Here is a 23,099-nt window from a genome sequence, read left to right as displayed (position 1 = left end):
ACAAAAATTACAACATGGTATACAAGAGGAATTAAAAGACCTAGAAGAGGAGACTTTTGGACAATAGGCACAAATACAAAGAGAGTATCTAAATATGTGAGGGAGGCTACACCATAATCGAAAATGGTTGATGATGAGGATACACGTTGATATTTTATAATGTTATAAGGTAATAAGCACTAATCATTTCTCTAATCACTAATCACAGGAAATTATTAATTTTTTATTTATTTACAATTACATACTACGCCCCAAAATCCAGTGCATTTTTAAATGGAGATCTTAAAACCATATTTTGGTACCCTCAATATCATACTATTTTTGTTGTTTGTTTTTTCTGTTTTTACTCTTTTTGAGGTTTGTTTTGCCGTTTTACAATTTTTATAATACATTAAAAGAGGCACCAAAAAGACTGAAAACAGAAAAACAATCATAATTAGTATACTCGTATACATTTTAAGGCTGGTTAAAAAGATAACCAGCTCATATACACATCGGGACAATTAAGAAGTGTGGTATGGATTTTAACGTGTAAGACAGAGAATGATATAAATGACCGGTTGACAGACAGAGAGACATCATCAAAAGGGGCCGGTGAGGGGCCGGTGCGACCGATACAGTGTTGCCGGTATTTACGGGTGTGGGCAAGGTAAAGCATAAGCATGGTGGTGTGTACTCCCACCATGTGAGGGGCGGTGATATATGTTAAGGTTCGTGTTCACTATCCGAAATAACAAAGGAATGAAATTCGGTATATTTGGACAACAAACCGAATGCATGCGGCCGTTCGCCATTCGGTTAGCTCCATCATCCGTTTCCAGTCGGTATATCAGAGACGTTCGCAAACGAATGAGAATTATAGAACCGCGCGAACAAAACTGAACCGCGGACAAGACGTTCGTTCGTTGGATAATAGCATTCGTTCGTTCGGATAGTGAATACGCACCTTTATGTAGATAAAAGGGTGGGGAAAGGGAATAGATCACCTGAGATCCAAACTATTTTTGCATCATTCTTTTCGCCTAGCTGTTTCGGTGTGTGTTTCAAAAATGGCTATTTATATACGACCGAAGAGAAGGTGCATATCGTTAAATGGTTTTACATCTCCTCAAGTGTTGAAGAGGTCATTGGGCGTTTTGTGTTCACCTTTCAAGATCCCCTGTGCCTTGTGCCACAACTGTACGCAACATTGTCCATAAATTTGAGCAAACAGGCTGCATTGCGGCGTGCAGAAATTGTGACAATAAGGAAGGCGCAGAGAAGGTGATTTCCGACAAGGAAATTAATATTTGTGCCGCGGTCGAAACAAGCGAACTTTGTTCAAGGTGAACAAGTTGGTTGCAATGCTCGAACGGTTCGCAGGGATTTAAAAAAGCATGGATATAAGTGCTACAAAATCATTACCACGCAAGAAATTTTTCCCGCAGATTGTAACAGACGTCTGAAGTTTTGCGAGGCTGTAAGAGAAAGAGCCGATCGGAATAATTTATTTTTTGGAAAATATATTATTCCCAGATGAAAGCTCGTTTCCCTTACATGGCTACCACAATTTTTCGATAGTACGTTATTGGTCTCGAGAAAATAAGCACCTTAGTATGGCACTGCGGACACAATATCCACAAAAACTAAATGTTTGGGCTGGCATGCTGCAAAATCATATCATTGGGCCTTTTTTTATTGAACTTGTTAACAGCTGCCAAATATTTGGATATGCTACAAAACCAAATTGTATCAGCAGTTCGAAATTTGCCAATCAATTTTGAGGAAGTGTGGTTTCAGCAGGATGGCTGTCCTGCGCATAATGCGCGGAACGTAAATCTGTTCCTTCAAACCACATTTCCCAATCGGCTAATTTCCACACAAGGCACAATTAATTGGCCACCACGTTCTCCTGATTTGTCGCCCAATGACTTCTTTCTGTGGAGATATGTAAAAAATTCCATTTATGGCCATAACCATGAACGACCCATGAATATTGACGAACTGCGATTAAAAATTGTTCAGTCGTTAGAAAATATCCCCGCTGTTATGTTAGCTAAAGTTAGGTCAGAGTTTTATAACCGTCTTGGCTATTGCGAAGCACAACAGGGAGGTATTTTTGAACCTTTGATATAATTTTTTATAATTATTTTGCTAATTGTCCTTTTTTAAAGTTGATTTTTAGTCATTTTTTTAATGCTTGTTTTAACTTATGCTGAAACAGCAACAAAACATGAGCAGTGTGGATACAACCCGACGTTTAATTATTTTTATTGTTAAAAGATTAAACGTCTCGAGATGTATGGATAACTCAGAATCGTAAATATATTGTAGAATGATGTACACCCAACCCCTTTCAAAATCCGACTGATTTGATAAATGTGTCAAAGTATGTCTACCGTTCTACGACTTCGATACTGTCGGTGTTGCCAGATGAAGTTTTGAAAATTTCCTGAAGCCTGGTTGACACGGTCAATCTACCAACAAAAAATATTCTTTTAAAATATTTATCTGATGATACTTTTAGAAATGCCAAGTTTGGTTTGGTTTAAACAAATTAAATACACACACTAAATTGGGTCCAAAAATATGCTTTCTAACAATGTATTTCCTCGATAGAAACCTTAATGTTAGGGAATATTTCCTAGACCTGGCATCTATGGCCATATTCTTTTCCACCACTTGATTTGTCTTAGCTGATTGGTCTCATCCCGCCTCTCTAAAATTTGGAAGCCATGCATTTCTGTCGGCACGTGTGACCCATCAAACTCTTGAGTCATAGGCGTACTCATATTTTATTTCCATTTAGATTAAGTATTACAGCCAATTTTAGTTTAAAAGTTTTGCTTATGAATTCTGTAAAATTTAATTTATTAGAATTTTAATAAGAATCTTTTTATGACAGCTGACAAAGTTTAAGATGGGAACAGTGGAACAACCCCTTCACCACGCTGCTACTTAAGCCCCATACATACTCAATATGCGCAGATTTGATGCATCCCTGTGTTCATACACGCATAGTGAGTATGATGCGGTATTATTGCGGTATTATTTATTAAGCGCATGGATCGTCCATGCGGTGTGTCGATGCGAGGTGTCGTTGCGGTCCGTCGATGCTGCTCGTCGGTGCGATTCATTAATTCGTTTGAAAATTCGTCTATTGAGTTTGTGATATTTCTTTTGATGAATTTGCCCTAAAACCGATATTCCGCCTTATCTCCGCACAACCCATTGCCAGATGCATTGGCGCATCTACTCGACGCATTGACAAACTGCATCAGCGCGTAGTAAATTATTGGGCTTTACTATAATGCGGTCTAACTTACTGTAAAAAAAAATAAAAATATAAACTATACCTACAACTGTGTTTTTAAAAATTGTCTATAAAATTTTTCAATTCATTTTGTGTCAATCATTATAAAAAAAACTCATCCACATGATCAAAAAGTTTTATGATCAAGTTTTGTATCATAAATAAAAACAGATAAACTATTTTCATGTAAAACGACCTTTAAAATTAACATTATAAAACTGTTTGGTGGCATCGTATTTATGATTCAAATTGTACTACCCTTTGAGGGGTGTGAAATAAATTACTTATTTATAATAATACTGAATTTATGCGGGGTGGTATAACTAGTGTTATAACGGTTGTAGCGGTATAGTATTACGGGCAACCAACGGTCCAGCTACGTCGAAACACCGGTTCCCATTAGAACACGGAAGTTAAGCGACGTAAGGCGATACTAGTGGATGGACGGGTGACTAGTTCCTAACTCTGTATCGTGCTGTTTCTCTCCCCGACTTACAAGATTGCCATAGCGATTCACTTCTAGACATGTAGGTAAATGACGACTAAAATAAACGACTCAAGATTTTCTCTTGCCGACCAGTATTATCGTAGTCTTAAAGAAATTAGAATAAAATAAACTATGTTAAAAATTTGCAAGTATACTACTGAAATGAAGATAATATATCTCAGCTAAATGTAATCTATTACAGTTGTAGTAAAATGAGTAACTAATTGTCGAAAATCCAGATCCAACCCTAGATGCAACATTTTTTTGAAACGTCTACTTATGCGGTTTGAAATTTTGATGCAAAATCCGGCAATACTGCTCAGAAGAAATGTACCCACCAATACCCACCCAACTTTTTTCTCTTTTCAATACATTTGATTTTCCATTAAGCTGACTTGTGACATCAAGACGTGTAAGACATCACTGTCTTACACGTTAAAATCCTATACACAGTAATAGAATGACCAGGCCTGCATGCTTTGTATACTTTTAAGAGAAAATATACAAAGCATACTCGTTATAATTTAGTAAGGTTATAATAAAATGCATAATTCTGAGGGCCATGATATACAAACTGTAATTTGATTTTGTAATTTGGCTATTAACAGGTTGTTTTTGGACTAAGCGGATATTTCTTAAAAGTAAATTTCAAGTGAACGTGTCCTTTTTGCTGCCAGGGCTCATCTGAACGGGGCCTACTTTGTTTACGCGGAATCCGAACCCCGGTCCTCAGCCTTATCATCGTCAATAGCCTACCAACTTGGAGAGCAGTGCCAATAGATTTTTACACTCCTGTCATGGAATAACAACACGACAGAGTTTTCCAGACGGTCACCACCATTATAAACATATTTACATTAATAAAGAGAAAAAAATAAAAGTAAATATAAAAATATTATATAATAATAAGACTTTTTTGTCGGAAATAGGATGCCACCTGTGGTTGAAAATTAGTTTTAAACCAATATTGAAGAAAACTATCAAATTTTCAAATATTTGAAATGAAATCTTATAGATCCCTATTATGGAATTGTAGTTCTCCTTTTTAGTATGTCGAGCAGATATATACTTTATTTAGTTCAATTAATATGGGTATATTTGGGTAGGTATTTGTTTCATAACCGCATTTTTTTTAAATGGTACATGATATCGAATTACCGCATAAATTCGGCATGGATTAAAAGTAAACTGTAAATGTCTCAATATAATATTGATTACCCATATATTTTATTATTTAATATAGTAGTCTACTTTCATAAAATCAATTTTGATTACCCATATATTTTATTATTTAATATAGTAGTCTACTTTCATAAAATCAATTTTGCTTATTGTTGAAAAGAGAAATCTAAGTATGAATCAAATAGAGCCATCTCTCATTATAAATCTGTGAGAGTTTTATTGATTGTAAAGTTTTCAGCAGTAAACTTTTATTAAATGCCAAGAGAGACATTGATTTTTTGATTTTCCTAACAAAGTAAGTAGAAAAGAAATCTAAGTATGAGCTAAATGGCGCCATCTACCAGTTTAGAGCCCTATGAGAACTTTATTGATTGTAAAGTTCTTTACAGAAAACATTTTTGTCAGGCGTGAAGAGAGGCATTGATTTTCCCAGGAAATATACAAAGAAACCTCTCGATTATTTTTGTAAATAAACTAATTTATTTAACTATAATTGTTTATTTTAGAGAAATAAAAACCACAGTACTTTTAGGGCTGCTTAAAATTCCACTTATTTTTTTCAAAGTGGTCTATATAAAAACAAATGCATAATATCTACAAATAGAAACTAGAGGGCGCTGTAAGATAAAATGCTGTGTTGTTTTTATTTTTGTTATACAGGGTGAGTCTTTCGTTTTTCAAATAAGTGCAAAATAACCGAGATATTAAATTTTCAGAACCGCTGGATCTTTTCTGCGTTTTCTTAGTTCTAAATTTAATCTACTACATATGTTGCCATGTTATGAAGATATTATGATTTTTAACTAAAAATTAAAAACATATTCCAAAAAATTTTTTTTTTGCGAAAAAACCTCATAGACGTGTTTCTAGGGTCGAAATATACTACCCTTAAAAATATTTGCACTTATTTAAGACTCGCCCTGTATGTATTTATGTGTATTAGATATACAATCAATTATTTTGATAATCGACTTATTTTACTTTAAAAATAAAAAAAATAATAATGTTTGCCTAAATTTTGTTTATACATTATGTTCTGGGTTTTCTTTTTGTTAATTTAATCTACCACCTATGTTGCCATATTATCAACAAATTCTGTTTCTTAAACTTAAAATTTAAAAATTTTCGAAACTTTTTCCGCAAAAGCCCTCATAAAGTGCCATTACACGGCGTGTGGAGCGCCGATCCACGCTCCAGGCGCGTGGAACGCCGCGCCACGACGCGCCAAGGCGCGCCGCACAGTGCGGCGGATGGTAATTCTAGTGGGACAAAACCTCAGGAGCGATGTTTGGGACTTAAAATCTAAGAACGTAGCAAATGGTTTAATATATATATATATATATATATATATATATATATATATATATATATATATATATATATATATATATATATATATATATATATATATATATATATATATATATATATATATATATATATATATATATATATATATATATATATATATATATATATATATATATATATATATATATATATATATATATATATTAATAAATATATATATATATGGGTTCAATTTATTTATTTATCAACAACTTAGTTTATTAATTAATAAATAAATATAGGATAATAAAACTATTATATTATTCGTACGTGACACAAAAAAACCGTACTGTAAACTATTGCTAAATAAATAAAATTATGATATCAGGTAAATCCTTAAAAAACTTTATTTATTTTAGTAGTTATTTTTTAATTACTTTGTGATCTTGTGAAACCCTGTATATTTTATTTAAAAATAAATAAAATAGTTATTTTAATTTTAACACTCTGTAATTGTAAATTCATATATGGTAAGTATCTAAGACAATTTTTAAAACTTTTATTAAAACTAGTAATAATCATTTAGTTCTTATTTGAAATTATGAGAAATTAAAAAAGGCTTTTGCATATAGTCATGCTTTATTTAACTAGAACATCATTTGGATGTTTTTGTCTTGAGAAAAATTGCCAAACTGACTATTGGTGTCACTCATCGATTTTTTAAACTCAGTGTCTTTCTCGATGGAGTTTCAGTTAAGGTTTCAACGATTACAGCAGCATCCCTACTCCCACTAGTCCTAAAGCTCATAGTGGTTGCAAAACCTAATTCTTCAATTCAATGCTCTTCAATTAATTCTTTAATGAGACTTTATTTCGTTACTATACTAGCCCATTGAAACAAAACTTTTGGGCGTCTACCTGTTAAGCTTGAACTCTAAAAAAACAAGAGAAAATGATCGTTGAAGGGTCTTAACACCTTTTTTTTCTTCGTTACTAAGAGAGTTGGGATCTAAAAATTGCATCACACGATATCCCACAAAACGGATGAGAGAAGAGAGGGAAGAGATGATGTTGGTTTTAAAACGCCTTTTACATACCTTTGGCATTCTCCAACATAATTTGGTTTTGTAATACACTATATATGCACTTGTAAATATTTTGTTTTCGTATGACCTCTACCTGGCTGAGCAGAAAACGATCAAATTTGGTTGATAAATATGTACTATACGACCAAAAAATAATTCATGCATTTTTATATCAGTCGGAATGAACACTATTTATTCTTATCAGTACACATTTTTTGGCTTATTTTTACAAACAAAACTGTTTTGTCCCGCTAAACTTATCATCCACCGCACTGTGCGCCGATGGAACGACCTACCGGCAGGCATATACAAAAAATGCATTATATAGCTTTTTAACATAGATTATCGGTTTAAATTGGGTTTAAATTAATACAATCGAATAATTTGTTCCCCAACTTTATTTTCAGTGCAGTTTATTAAGATAACAGAGTGGAAAGCAAAATCATCTGGTTAAATTAAATTAAATAAGATGATAATACTTTTTAAACCAGGTTTATTTATGTTCAAAAGTTAAATAATGATTTATTAAATGAGTATATCGTATTTTCAGAAAGCCCATAACAAGGCAAAAAAAATAATACACTGGGTGTCATTTACAAATAGAAGTCAGATTTCGAAAATGAGAGTTACAAGCGAAACTAGTTAATGTCACTGGATTCTACATAAAAACTCAACTAGTCTCGTTGAGTTTTTTATTTCTTCGTTTTCACCTTTTCGATAAGTTAACCAATATACGATAGGATCCAAAAATGCAAATTTTAAAATTCGCCCTGTATTTTAGGAACTAAAAAGACTAGGACAACTCTTGTAGCATCTTTGGTTTCATAAAAAAGTAGCATAGTGATGTGAAAACCGCATTCTTAGAAGTATAAATGCAATAAACATTATTAAAAAATACAGTAATTATTATTCATACATACATAAGTCACCTCAGCAAAATTTATCTAATGTTCCTTATCCTTTATATAACATTTAGAATAAATAATAATAGTTATTTTAAACACTAACATGGTAGAGTATAGCCCATATGTGGCAGGGTATATCCTGTATTTTCAGTAATTTTTCCACCTAATTAATATGATATTTATAGATTTCTTTTTATGCGAATATCAAATTATGCATTTTCGCATTAAATGGAGATATTTCCTCGAGTATTGACAATTTTTTTTTCGAGAGACTCCCTCGAGTATTGACAATAACATGACTCGAGGGAGTGATTCCTCAGGTCATTTTATGGAGAAAAGTTCCCGTAAATATAGGTCCAGAAATGCATTGTTTCTAAGATACAGTGTGTTGAAAGTGAAAAACACTACATTTTTATTCGATTAAAAAAAATTGTAACTGCCAAACTCGCAAAAATTAGCAAAATTTCTTATCAAGGTCTTCTAAAGGAATACTTAAGCTACAAAACCAGCCAGATTGATTTACTTGATAAGATTCGATTACATACTGAAAGTTTACATAAATATTCTGTTATAAATGAAATAATATGTCTATTATTGAACTACAAAATAACAGTTATACTAAAGAGTAATACTCCCATATTATACTCCAAACTAATATAAGATATAAGATAGAGTAAGAAAAACTAAGATAATTATTGTTTAAGTAAATTTTGTAAAAGTAGAGCCATACACAGCCCGTCTATTCGAAGAACAATACTGATTGGCGCGGATTGTAAGACGGGGGGACATTGACCCCTACCACCCACCTTCGAATACATTCATGTTTATACAAATAATTCCTGGTATCGGTTGGTTGATATCTTGAATTTAGATTTTTCAATATTGGCCAACTTTTTGGGTTAAATACCCCTTAGTGCGCCGCACTACATTTTAAAACTACTTCTTTAAAGGTAAAATTCTAAAAATTCTGAGAACACCATTTTTCAATAGAGAACAACAAATATTACAGGTAATTTTAATTATCCTTGAAAATATTTTCTAACTAATACTGGAGATGCCTTTTAAGATGCGAACGAAATTTTTTAAATTCTTCGTCACTAGATCGCATTTTTGCCAAACCGCCTAATCGGAACCATATCGGGCCGATAGTCTGTGTGAAAATCAACAAGTGGTATCCGGCAAGCAGCCTGCTTAAGAAACTATTTCATTAAAATCTATCAGTTATTAAATTCCGCCACGCCAAGAATGCTATTACGAAGAGTATTCAAATTCCTCTTCATACTTAACTTCCATAGTTAAAGACAGGAAAAAGGGGATGTGCTTTCCATGCTGTCGTTCGGGCATATCTGTTGTATGATATGTGGGTTTTTCTCAGACTCAATGAAAATTCTTTCGGTCGGTTTACTAATACATACAAAGTATAAAGAGTACCAAATTATTGATATCTAGCAGTTATGAAGGGCTAGTCTTAAATAAGTGCAAATATTTTTAGGGATAGTATATTTCAACTGCGGAATTTTTTGAAATATTTTTTTTGTATTTTTTTCTTAATTTTAGTTAAAAAACATAATATCTTTTTTAAACATAATATCTTCTTTTTTTTAGACTAAGCTTTCATAATCCCGATCATGTTATATGATAGCGAAACCTGCACAAAACAGCACATGAACGCTTTAAACAAGTTTCAACAGAGATTAGACTTAGACAACTGTTCAAATCAAATGGTACCACCATGTCTCAAACGTATCGGTTCTTAAAGACTAGCTAGCTGCGAGAGCGCTGAAGTCATGATTACTAAATCCCGCCTAAGATGGACTGGTCACGTATGTAGGATGCAAGAAAACCTCCTACCGAAATCTCTTCTTTACGGTGAACTTGTAGACAGTAAGAGGAACCCGGGTGAACAAATCAAAAGGTACAAGAACGTTCTCCATGCAAACTTAAAGGGGATTAGCCTGCAGAATCACTGTGAGGAAGCAGCGCATAATAGAATGCAATGGAGAAGAATTGTAAATTCGGTTAACAACGACCACCAAAAAGTAGAGAGGCAACAAAGTAATGAGATTTTTGAATGTCCGGAGTGCGAAAAAGAGATGACATCACGTATCGGGCTTTTCAGTCACAGAAAAACTCATGACATAAAAGCCTCTTCTGATGCGAGTAGAATACTCGTCAGCGAACTAAAAGTTCCGATACGATAGCTTCCAAGATTTACAAATGTTCTCTGATATATAAAGAACTGTGTTCTGTGGCTCCCAAAATAAAACAAGAGACAGCAGTACATACTTTTAATAATTCTTTAGTTTCCTTTATTCCAAATTTTTTCCAAATTTCAAAATATTTAAAAAGATCCTGTAGCTCAGAAATGAAAGAAGAGGGTAATGAAACTTTTGTTTGCATCTTCGTTTGATAAACAAGGGAGACAGGTTTGTACAAACCGTGTCCATATGTCTTAACCAATAACGGAGATCCCGTATAGTATGTACTAAAATAGAATACCCTGTAGGTAATGAGAAACATAAAACACAGATTATAATAGGCTAATAAGCTTACAGTGTTTTAATGAGATCTGCCAGCTCTGTTGCATTATTATATTTTTGAAACATGTTTAATCTCCTTAATGACGGGGATTACAAAAGAGCGACCCGACAGCCAATTGCCTGATATTGGATCACTAACTATATCAATAGAATGTAGTTCATAATCACTGCAAAAATACATTTATTTTAATTGAATATAATATTCAATACTCGAAATCATATAACCTAATGAGCCAATATATTTTTTACCTCTAAACCATAGACCCGTTTTTTTTAACTCGCTTCGAAGCAACACCTTCGAAATAACAAATGCGTGTGAACTCGTCTTAAAATTTTTGAGAGTTGTCAAACTCTTACCAATTTATAGGTTATAATTTTGTGTCAAATTATGTCAAATAGAAATGATAAGTATTTTGCATTTTGGACTGTGTTATTACGTGTGTTTCGTATTTTTTAAAATTAAGTGGAGGAAAACTCGCGGGAAAATTAAGTGTTGACCCAGACCATAGTTTACAGTTAATATTCGGTGCCCAGAGACCACCAGAGATAGTTTACCAGAGATTACGGCCAGAGGGATGTATTAGCCACAAATAAAGTTTGTAAACTATCTTGCATATGATACCAAAAACTGGAGTGTCTGTAAAATAACAGCACACGATAGGTAAATAATAATCATATTGAATAATTATATTGATAAATGTAACAATAAAAGCAGGAAGTTGTTTGAGCTTGAAAGCCGGAAATCTTTTTTATATCTTTTTTAGTATGTGGTGTTTTTTTTAAATAAAACCCTTCTTGTTTTGTATTAACACATACTGTAATTGTTTTTAATAAAATAACTCGATTAGATTTTATCAATTTTAAACGTTTTTTTTTTCACAATATTTTGAAGTAATCACTTGTCACTCAAATTTTAAATATATTAATTTTCTGCTATGCGTTCTAGTTGTACCCACTTAATTCTTGGTAAAATAAAATAAACTAATTTGAAAATAAAATGACAGACACATCTATCACTGTCAAGGATCTTGTCGTTGGACAGCCTATAGTTTACACTTATACCGGTCAGTGATCCCTCTGTCCGAAACGATGTGTATATCAAAAATAAATGAAGACAATAGAAGTCCGAAATTCTTTTATTTTTGAATACTAAATCATGGTCTCCCACATTCAAAGTAATACGTATTTTATAACAAATTTTAACGGCTATGTTTAATGGAGAATTTTAATTATTTATCCGTTCACACCGCACGACCCAACGAAACAATCCATAAACCTTCATGTAAGCGACATAGGTCCAAGCTTCGTATGTAAATTAGAAATTTCACAAATTAACACAAGTATTTCAACGTACCCCAATTTCAAATATATTAAAGGTTCGTAGAATATTTCGCTACCAAATTTTACTCAAGTCCCTCTTTATTTTACACGACGTTCCACCAATTCCAATAATATTTTCCGGCCTAAAATACTTTATAATATTAAAATATTTATATCAATTAAACTTTTAGTTACGTAATCGAGTACGCGATTTTTAAATTCATTTGCCAACCATGAACATATTCGGCGCCGTGCTGACTAACTGGAATTTAAATTTCGCGCTGGGGATTCAGGTGGTAGCTCTGCTGTAAAAAAGATCAAGTTGCCGAATTTATTTATTTATTTCCTGACGTTGTCATTCGTTTTGACACTTTAGTTTTGTATTACAGGTTTTTGGTTTAAATATATAGTGTTGTGATTAGTGTTGGGGCTGGTCAATTGACCACTTCTTATTTGACCAGTCAAATACGGTCAAAATGTCTTAAATAACATCCTACAATAATCATTGTAGAATGTTATCTATCATTATTTAATAATAATATGGTATTTTATAATTATTATGGGTTTGTGATGTCCAATTTACTTATAACCGTCTTCAAGGAATACGATACTTAGCGATTCGAAATACTTAGAGAGATATCGAATTTTAAAACAGCATCAAATGCATTCAATATCGAATAATATGGACAGCCGTAAAAAGTATCAAATCAGTATGTAAAACATCGTTAGATATTACACCATCAAGTTGGTGGGACAGTTGGCAGAATAAATCGGTACTTCACAATGTTGCAACAAAATTACTAAGAATGCCGGCCTCCTCAGCTTCTTTTGAACGAAACTTGTTAACTTGAGGAATTGTTCATAATAAATTAAGAAACAGGTTGACCACTACAAGATCTGGTAAACTTGTTTATGTTAAATATAATTTCAATATAATAAACAAACATATAAGGGTTACTGACCTCAATGTAAGTTCATCTTCTGAAGCTGACATGTCTTCGTCTTCAGACATCGAAATCTATGACATCGACTATGAAGATGAAGATGAGAACTTACCACTGTCTACTTATGTCAAGTAATTTTTTGTTTTGAATTACAATAAAAGTATTTTTAAAATAACTTTTAAATGTTCTGTGTTTATTTTAAGTTAAAATAGTAATATGTTTTTGTTAATTTTCTAATTTTATTTTTTTTTTATTTAAAAGGACAATTCTTTATTTATATATTATTTCAATGATTATGTGAAATAAAATATTAATTTGTTTTTATTTGTTTCATTGTACTTTTAAAATTATTTTGGTATCAACATTTTTTTAACATGAGAAATCTGATTTCGATATCAATACGACACTCTTGTTCAAGAGTAATAACATTTCGTCTGTAGCTGAATAAAACTAGCGAGTGAAAAAATATACGTTTCCGACATTTTGTACGTGAAAAATTAAACTTCTATCCCTGTATCTCCGAAACGTAGCATTTTAGGGCACACATTTATACGAACTTTTGTACTTATTTTTATCTGTAGAATATGCAGCCAAGTTTCCCGAATACAATTCCGACCACCCTGTATACCTCGTCCTCCTAGGTGCCTTCTCTGTTGAGGTTGGCGATTAATATGGCATATGACTCTCAGACCAGAGCTTGGTGAATAAGGGTGTTTCCGCCGGTGTGGGTTTAATCTCTTATATACTACGTTTTCCATCGATTTTTCCTTCTATTATGAACTGTATTTCTTATATTCTGAGTGCCGCATTATATGTCAAAGGTAGGAAGTTTTTTTGATTTTAATTGTGCCTGTTAGGTGTGCAAGAGTTTTCATTCTGTTTAAAACTTCACAGTTTGTTGTTTTGGAGGTCCAACTTATCCTCAGTATCCGAGGATACATCCACATTTCAAACGCATTAAGGCGTTTGATGTCTAAGGCGTTTGATGTCATCTTGTTTTAACGTCCATGTTTCGCATTCATATTGAAGTAGGGGTCATATATAACATATTAATGTTGTTCTTAGACTTGTTGGTATATTTATTATCGGATGGCATAAGAACTTCCGCATGTTGAGAAAACCAGCCCTAGCTATTTCAATCCTTCTTATGATTTCTTTAGAGTGGTCTAGCTAGTGGTCAGCGATTTCGAAGAGCCGAAAACGGCACTGTACACATTATATGAAGAGTACAGACAATCGCCAACGTGCGGCTAAGCACAAGGCACAGGAGGAAAAAAAGGCCTATCTGGCTGTTTAATTCCCTGCCCAAGTAAATATATCACTGCGTGGTTTCGAGATGGACGCCGTTTATCATTATGTCGGTGTTTTCATTGTCTTGCGGATGTCTGTTAAAAATCATAATTTTTGTCTTGACGGTGTTAATCTCTAGATTCATCCTGATACTTTCTTCTGTCAGTTTGTCCATTAGGGTTTGCAGCTGGTCTTCGGATTCTGCTAATACCACGGTGTCGTCTGCATATCTTATATTGTTTATAATTTTTCCATTTATTTTAGCCCCTTCTGGACAATTTTGAAGAGATTTTCGGATTATAAATTCGGTGTAAACGTTAAACAATAATGTTGGCAATATGCATCCCTGTCTAACACCTCTTTGTATGTCTACGTATCTTGAATTTCCTTTTTCTGTACACGTATACCCGTAAACACTAGGGCTAAGTTTGAACTCTCTCACTACAAATCTCTATGACTCTATATTATCTAGTAATTAAGCATGTACCTTAACTAGATTTGCTGTTGGCCCTGGCTTAATCAAATCTCAACGTAATACCCTCGCTGTTCCCGTGAGTACGCTACCAATCCGAAGGGAGAAATATTGTATAATAGATGTGAGCCGTCAACCGAGCTTGTTACTACCGGCGCCGTTGCAGGCACTATGTTCGAAGGGAATCAGATCTTAAACTAGGTGTAAGGGAAGTTGCGCTTGTGGGAAGCGTGTGTATTCAGAGGGAAAGACAATTTAATGCACTTGTTGGGGTAGGTATTGTTTTATTTTGGATAATATTAATACTATACCGGGTAGTGTATCGTCGTTCGAAACATAGGAAAACCCATGCAAATTTTGAACTGTCCAGATATCCCCCCCCTCCTATTATTTTTACAGCTAAGTCGTAAATAGTTTTTTTAAAGGTCTACTTATGCTGAATACACATACTAAAATATAAAAAAGAACTATGTCTTAATTTCAAGCTTCAAGAAACTTTCCGCATTTATCTATTATTATATTTATCAATATAACTTATGTACAAATACAAATTTATAATATCCCACAGGAATAAATAGATCTACATAAATAAAACAAACTATTTTATTAATAATAACACTCACCAAATTTTATACCTTAAAGGTTGATTAACTTTAACCTTATTTTTTTTTAAACCAGTACCTTTTGACATTATTTTTCTGCAGTAATAAAATCCATTATTTACTTATCGTCTGATATTTTACAGCTACTCCAGTAGTATATGTTTAGTACGATCCTTGTAGCATATACGAGATGCACTTATCTACGACGAGATGGTATACAAACATTATTGATGGTAACTTTATAGGTGTATAAAACTTTCTGCCTGGGCAGCGAGTATTAACAATAAACTGGTGCTCTGGGTCTACAGTTAATTTTCCCTCGATTTGTCCTCCACTTGACTTAAAAGACACAAAACACACGTAATAACACTAATCGAAATGCATAATCTTCCAAAACGCAAATATTTGACAGAAGTTGACACAAAATTATAACCTATAATTTAGCAATACATTGACAAGCCTCAAAAATCTAAAGGCGAGTTCATACGCACCGGCGGCGGTGTCCGTTTATCGTTCATCGTTCCGTCAAACCAATAAAATTGAAATAAGATCTGTCATTTTTGTAGTAAACCAATAAAACTGGTTAAAAACAACAAGAGACGAGGCATGACGGATTTATATTTAAACCCATCCATTGTTAACATAAAAATATTAGAAACTTTTTTTAGTAAAATAAATAGATTGGAATGGGACGTCATCTGCTTTTGTTCTGTCATCGTCTATCGAAATCTTACCAGAGAAAAAAAAACAGAGTATATTTGGAAGAAAATTATAATAATTCGAAAAATGTTTAAGACTATTGAGACAGTCGTAATAGTAGAGTGCTTTAAGCCCTTATGAGATACAAACCTCGGAATTCATTTACTGTGAACGAATTTTTATAAAACTTTTTGCATTGTATTGTTAATAAGATATATTACAAAGTTTACCTATTTTAATTCGTTGCTTTTACTTTAGTATTTAAATAAATACACACATATACAAATGCATACATACAAGATGGCTCCATTTTCCGGAAAAGCTCTGTATCAGGATTCTTATTTGAGATTTTCACTCCACACCTTTTACAAAATATATGTGTAATACTAGTTCACATTTCAAAAATACTTTTATAGATATACAGGGTGAGTCACATATATATCATTTATTTATTCGAGTTTAGTGAATTTGCTATAAAATTCTGGTTGGTCATTGAATTATGACCATGTCCATGAGGACGTCAATATAGACGCCCAGGAACCTTCGTATGAGAACTTCTAATCGAGACGATCGACTTATTGTAAGTTTATCGCTAAGAAACCGCCGTTTGTCAGCTTTTCAAATTGATAGTGAATTGCACTTAAGAACCGTACATATTAACTAACGGACTACCAGAAGGCCTGCTTCGGGACCAGAACTTACTAGATGTGTTGACTAGGCCCAAAAGCAAAGACATGGTCTTAATGTAAAAATTACGAAAAATGTTAGTGCCTTCTTTAAAACCCAATATTTCCAACAAAAATAAAGCTAATGAGATGAACCAAAAAACAAACCATCGAGAAAGGATGTATCTAGACGATAAAATAATTTTTAAATTTCTTGCTATTTTAACATATTTCACAGAGTCTTTCAAACTTTCATCAAAAATATCAACATTTTGTTCATCTCGAGTTTCATTTTTAATTTGAAAGATACTAAGAAGTTAAATAATTTGGCAACACACTGCTTAAAAAATTATCAAAATCGGTACATTAAAATAAAATATATTAACCTCTTTAAAATACATCAAAGTTTTAAGGTGCCCATCTTTCGTGCCGGTGAATGTATTTCAAAAACTATACATTTTGATCATATACTTTTCTAATAAAACAAACCTTTATTTTATTTACTAGAATCCAAAAATCAATTAATATATAGAGTGTTCCATTACAAAAAACATAACTTTGATGTGTAACTTTTTTTGGGGACACCCTGTAAAACTCTACTGTAACAGTCAAATTTCCTCGCAACGACCTCTGTGTGCTAGCTCATAAATTATCGCAAATAACTATTATTTTTGCATCATGTTTACTATAATTTTATTGTTAAATAGTATTTTATTTAAATTTTACAATTATGCAACCCGATATACACCGCGATATTATTCAGCTACACATTATTGTCACTGATGCCGACCAGCAGTAGGCTTTTTGTCCATCTCTCTATATCTTTGATCATCACCTGTTCGTCACTTGTCCCGGTCAGATCAAATCAGATGTTTTTGGATTTATTTATCCTTTGTTTTGGTTATTGAAATTTTAGAATTATCAGATAAAATTTCGTAATTAAATTGGTTATTTTTGATGTGGATCGCAGTGTGCAATTCGTTCATTTTAATTGTGGAATTTCTGAGTTAAGTTCGTTCATTGACCGGATATGAAATATGGCTGAGGAGAAAATATTCTAGAACATCGTTTTTTATTTATGCCTCTTTGTGAGTTGGACTAGTCAAGATATATAGTTCTCTATCTATATCCTGGAGGGAGATTTCCGGTTGAAATCTGATTTTGTGAAGGAAATCGAATCCTTGCATCACTTCTTGTGTATCCACCGTCAGAATATCGTCGTGAAGAACTGGCTGCCGTTTCGTGAAGCATTCCTTGTTGGTGAATAGCAGGTCTTCGTAAAGAAGGATTAAGGCTTCCGAAACACATTTGGTCGGAGACGTGGTTGGATTTTGATGATTTTTATGGACCGCCGACCAATTTCCGCAATGGGATTAAAATAGCCTAATTTTCCGACCGATATTCCGATTTCACGTGCCCAAGAAGTCCTCGAATAGTTCAAGTCAATACTCAACTGATTTTTATTCATATTGTTGACTGGTTTCCGATTTTTCCACGCCCACGTGGTGTAGAAAGATTAGTTGAGTGTTATCTTTCTTAAGTCTTATTTGGTTGTTCGTAATTGTAGAGCAAGAAGACCGATCCAGACCATAGTACAGAACAGTCCAGAATTCAATCCGTTCCTGTTGTCCGTGTAGAGGTACCCGTTGGACATCATAAACCCTCGTTGAGGTAAAGTTCAGATTTGATTAGTCCTTCTTTATTACCTTTATTAACTCCTACACGTTGTGCTAGTCCTTGTTCTATAATTGAGGCTCTTTTCTAAGACAACCAATGTTATTTAGGGTTTTTATGTTCAACTTTTGAAGTCCTACACCTGCCCGGCATCCGTACGTCTGCTGACATCCGTGGGCTCCAGTGAGAGTACACCGAGCTGCTGTGCACCGCCATAGCCACCCTGTAGCTATACACCGTAGCTCAGCCGGAGGAAGTTTTCAAGTACAATCGAATAGAGTGAGACTGTACAATTTTAGTTTAGATTTAGTTTGATATTTGTAATCCACCCAGGATATTGTACTTAGTTTAATTAAGGGGGATTATGACGTCATACTTTTAGTTAGTTTTCTTGATTTAAATTTTATTCTACTTTTCAACGTTTATTCATTTCCATTTCTTTAAATATTAACTTTTAATATTTTAATAGATTGCTTAAACATTTTTAGTAGTATTATTTGCTGTCTAGTCTCATAGTTAAGTTAGAGTCACTTAAGTTCAAGTAATTATAGTATAATTGAAGTTCATGGTAGTTGCACTCAACAGTGCGAGGTTAGTGTTGAAGTCTACTTAATAGTAACATCTTTTATGCCGAGTTCATAGAGTATAATCTCGTGGCGCCCTTTTAGTAATATCTTTGAACCCCGACCACCCGGCTGTTAAAATTAAAAGCTAGTGGCCTCTATGCAACTCATTACCAATTAAGTAAACTTGTGTTTTATTGAACTTCAAATTAGTCGAACGTGAAGTCGTACACTCCAGTGGAATTCATTGGTAATAGATAACGGATTACTTCGCCGTGTGATTGAGAGACCAGAGGGACAATAAGAGAGAAGGCAGATCGTCATTCCAAAGAAGAGTGTCCCGGAAGTCTTGGCGGAAGTTCACAATGGAACCAGCGGTGGACATCTTGGTGTTAGCAAGACCCTTGGCAAGCTGCGTGAACGGTTCTATTGGGTGAACTGCACAGAAGACGTGACGGCCTGGTGTAAGAAATGCGACGTTTGCGCTGCTATCAATGGACCACAAAAGCGTGGTAAAGCTCCAATGCGCCAGTACAATGTAGGCAGTCCTTTCGAACGAATAGCGATCGACGTGGCTGGTCCTTTCCCGGAGACGAACGATGGCAACAAATACATTGTGGTAGTAATGGATTACTTCAGCAAATGGGTCGAGGCCTACGCATTGTCAAATCAAGAAGCGTCCACCATTGCTGATGCTCTTGTTAAGGAATAGATCTGCAGGTTTGATGTTCCCATGGAGCTGCATTCAGATCAGGGAAGAAACTTTGAGTCCAATCTGTTCCAAGGCGTCTGTGAAGTCCTTAACATCCGCAAGACCAGGACGACTGCTCTGCATCCACAATCCGATGGGATGGTTGACCGCATGAACAGAACCATCAACCGTTATTTGGCCAAAGTAGTCTCTGACCACCAAAGAGACTGGGACAAATTTCTTCACCTGTTCCTGTTGGCCTATCGTTCATCCGTCCAAAAATCCACGGGGCAAAATCCAGCCAGCATCGTTATGGGACGGGAAGTGCGCCTACCTTGTGATCTGAAGTTTGGTTGCCGACCGGGAGAAGATGTCGCCGGAGAAGATTATGTCCATAGACTACGCCAAAGGATGGACGACATCCATCAGCGAGTCCGCTTAAATATTCAAAGCGCTAGTAACAGAATGAAGGAACACTACGACATTCAAGCTGAGCATGGAGGATACCAACCAGGGAGGTTGGTGTGGCTATATAACCCACAGAGACGTCGTGGGTTATCTCCGAAGCTACAATTCTCGTGGGAAGGGCCATACGAAGTCATGGATAGGATTAATGACGTCGTATAGCGTATCAGAAAATTACCAAAAGTAAAGCCGAGGGTGGTCTATTTCAACCGTTTGAGCCCCTACCAAGGCGAAATAGAAGATCGTGCTGGGACCGTGAGAACCTGCAGCTTTGATCCCCCTGATTCGGAGATGTTCTTTGACGATTTCATGGCCCGATACAACAGCAGTCAGAAGGCTCGTTATGGTGTAACCAGAGAAGAACAACGAGACCTTTTTTCCGTGCCTCCTGATTATTCGCTCGCTCACTGTGTGGCCCGAGATTTGCGGATGTCCAGAGTTTGGGCGTGTCGAAGAACTACGCCGACAAGATCCAGAGGTTGGAAGCGTCTTGAGGCTAACCGACAATGAACATGGTAAAGCAAAGCACATTTTCTACCTAGTCACCAAGGAATGGTCCCCAAGTAAGCCGACTTATCTCAATCTATGGAAGACCCTGATTGAACTCAGAGAAGCCTTGCTAAAAAACAACATTACACGTTTAGCCATTCCGAAGCTGGCGTGTGCACTCGATGGTTTGAGTTGGCGTACAATCCGGAACATGATTGAAGTCTTTTTCAGATTTACGGGAATCGAGATTCTTGTTTGCTGCTACAACCCAAAGCTGAGATCGGGAGAGAAAACTGTAGCCTGCTATTTCTACCAGACTTCGCAATGTACCAGGGTCCAGCTTTGCAAATACCTTCATTCACCGTGTACATCTCGGAACGAACATGTACCTAAGAAGGGGGCAGTATTGCGGACCGGTATGGACTCGACCTAACCTAACTATATAGCCCGCCCTCGGATGACCTTAACATCGCATTAAAGAATAGACACCGTAATGATTCATTCGAAGATTCGAGAAGCATCGAGTTCCATTGGAATGGAGTAGTGCATACGAGAACAATCGAAACCTTCTCTATGCACCTAACGATCTATGGACTATTCTAGAGATCTTTAGCTGTCGGTATAAAAGCCGGCGGCTGGGGCCTAGAGAGGGCAGTTATAAATAGACGAGTGCAGTTGACGCGCTAAAATTCAAAATAAATTCTTAGTTATAAATCGCTTGTAAATAGTTCTATAAGTCTTTCATCGTTATTGTTTTTGTTAATTAGTGTTAAATAAATAGTGTTTAAATAAATTGTGACTTTCTATCCACACGGAACCGATGAAAAACGTAACAACCGAAATAGCCCCAGTTATGTCTCCGCTAGCAAAATCTGTGCGTAAAACTATGCTAGCTACCGTAGTTGAACTCATCTAAAAAGTTTTATTAGCTTGAATAATAAATTACAATACAAGTTAGACCTTTTGATGATATCAAAATATTTATATTCTATTATAGATTTTCCGAAAATTTAAAAAATACTTGAAAATCATAAACATTACATTCTATTTTTCCTTTACGTTTAACTCAACAACAATTTGCGAATCTCGTTAGCTAATATCTTCTCGTTGATATTTTATTATCTAGAAGGTTCTCTATGTCTGAAAACTCCTTCACAAATACGGCCCAACATAAAAAACTACAAACGAGGATGTGTGACGCCGCCGCCGTCAAAAACGACTTTTCTGTCGTAGCTCAAAGGATTACGGACGCGTCCTTGAAATACGAGCTGCGTTCTGTAATTACTTCCTGACGCCCGTTGTTTTCCTTTAGTCAAAAGTGGACATTTATGCACTATATTTTCTGATTATGTTGTAACGGATCTTTGGGTTTGTCCAGTTTTTCGGTAAATATGCATTCCCATATAACACAACACAATCCTATAGGTATCTTGAGGATATCCACCAAGGATATAGTAAATATGTTAGGGATATCCAAAAACCAGAGGAGGATATTTATGGGATATCCAGATGGGACAAAAAACGTCATCTTCAAGACATCCCTAGGCAAACCTTTTACGATTATTTGGGTTATTTATAGGATAATACAAGAATGATGTTGGGAGCATTATAGAATATTTTTAGGACATTATATGATGACTGTTATTTGACAATACTTACTTCATCCTTAGTTTATAATAAAAAATTAGCCACATTTTGACGTTATTCATTGGATATTTTATTAACAGCTCTAAAATATACCTACATATTATGTCAATGAATTTTGCGTCAAAATTTAGAAGTTTATTTGTATGAGTTAAGAACTTTCAATTTATACTGTACCATCAAAAAAAAAAGACGGCGTTCAGTTGGCTTGAAAATTACGATCGCTGACATTTTCCATATAATTTTACATACAAAATATCAACAATCTTCATATCGAAGCCACCTCTGACGCCGTTTTTTCGATCGTATGGTATTATACCAGATTATACTACTCTTTGTGGAGTCTAGCAGCAACAGTTTACTTCAAAGTTAGCACACAGGGGATACAGGTATAATTTCTAACACCACACCTTCCAGAAACTCACAATTTAAACACAAAAATAGGATTTCTGTTAGAATAGATCAAACACGAAAATGGGTTCAGGGATAAAGAACAAGCGCTTTTCAACAAATTTTCACCTATAATTTTGTCACAAATTTTTCATTGTGAGACCCTGAGTCGTTCGTCGTTTTTCGACATTAGTTGAGATTAGGATAGAACTTCTGCTACAAAAAGGCTAGAACTATGAGTATAAGAAAAAACTTAGTCAAACTCAACCAGTTTTGTTAGTTTCAGTCATTTTTAAGCCCATTCAACATCGACAGACGACCGAATTCACCTCGAATTTCACTAAATCAAAGAACTGAATAATACACGATACAAAAACAACTGTCGAGATGGATTGTGGGAAATCTTTTGC

The sequence above is a fragment of the Sitophilus oryzae genome, unplaced genomic scaffold, assembly GCF_002938485.1.
Source record: "Sitophilus oryzae breed Bouriz unplaced genomic scaffold, Soryzae_2.0 scaffold_690_pilon_pilon, whole genome shotgun sequence".
NCBI classification, from domain to species: Eukaryota; Metazoa; Arthropoda; class Insecta; order Coleoptera; family Curculionidae; genus Sitophilus; species Sitophilus oryzae.
Note: the sequence above shows the minus strand (reverse complement) of the source record.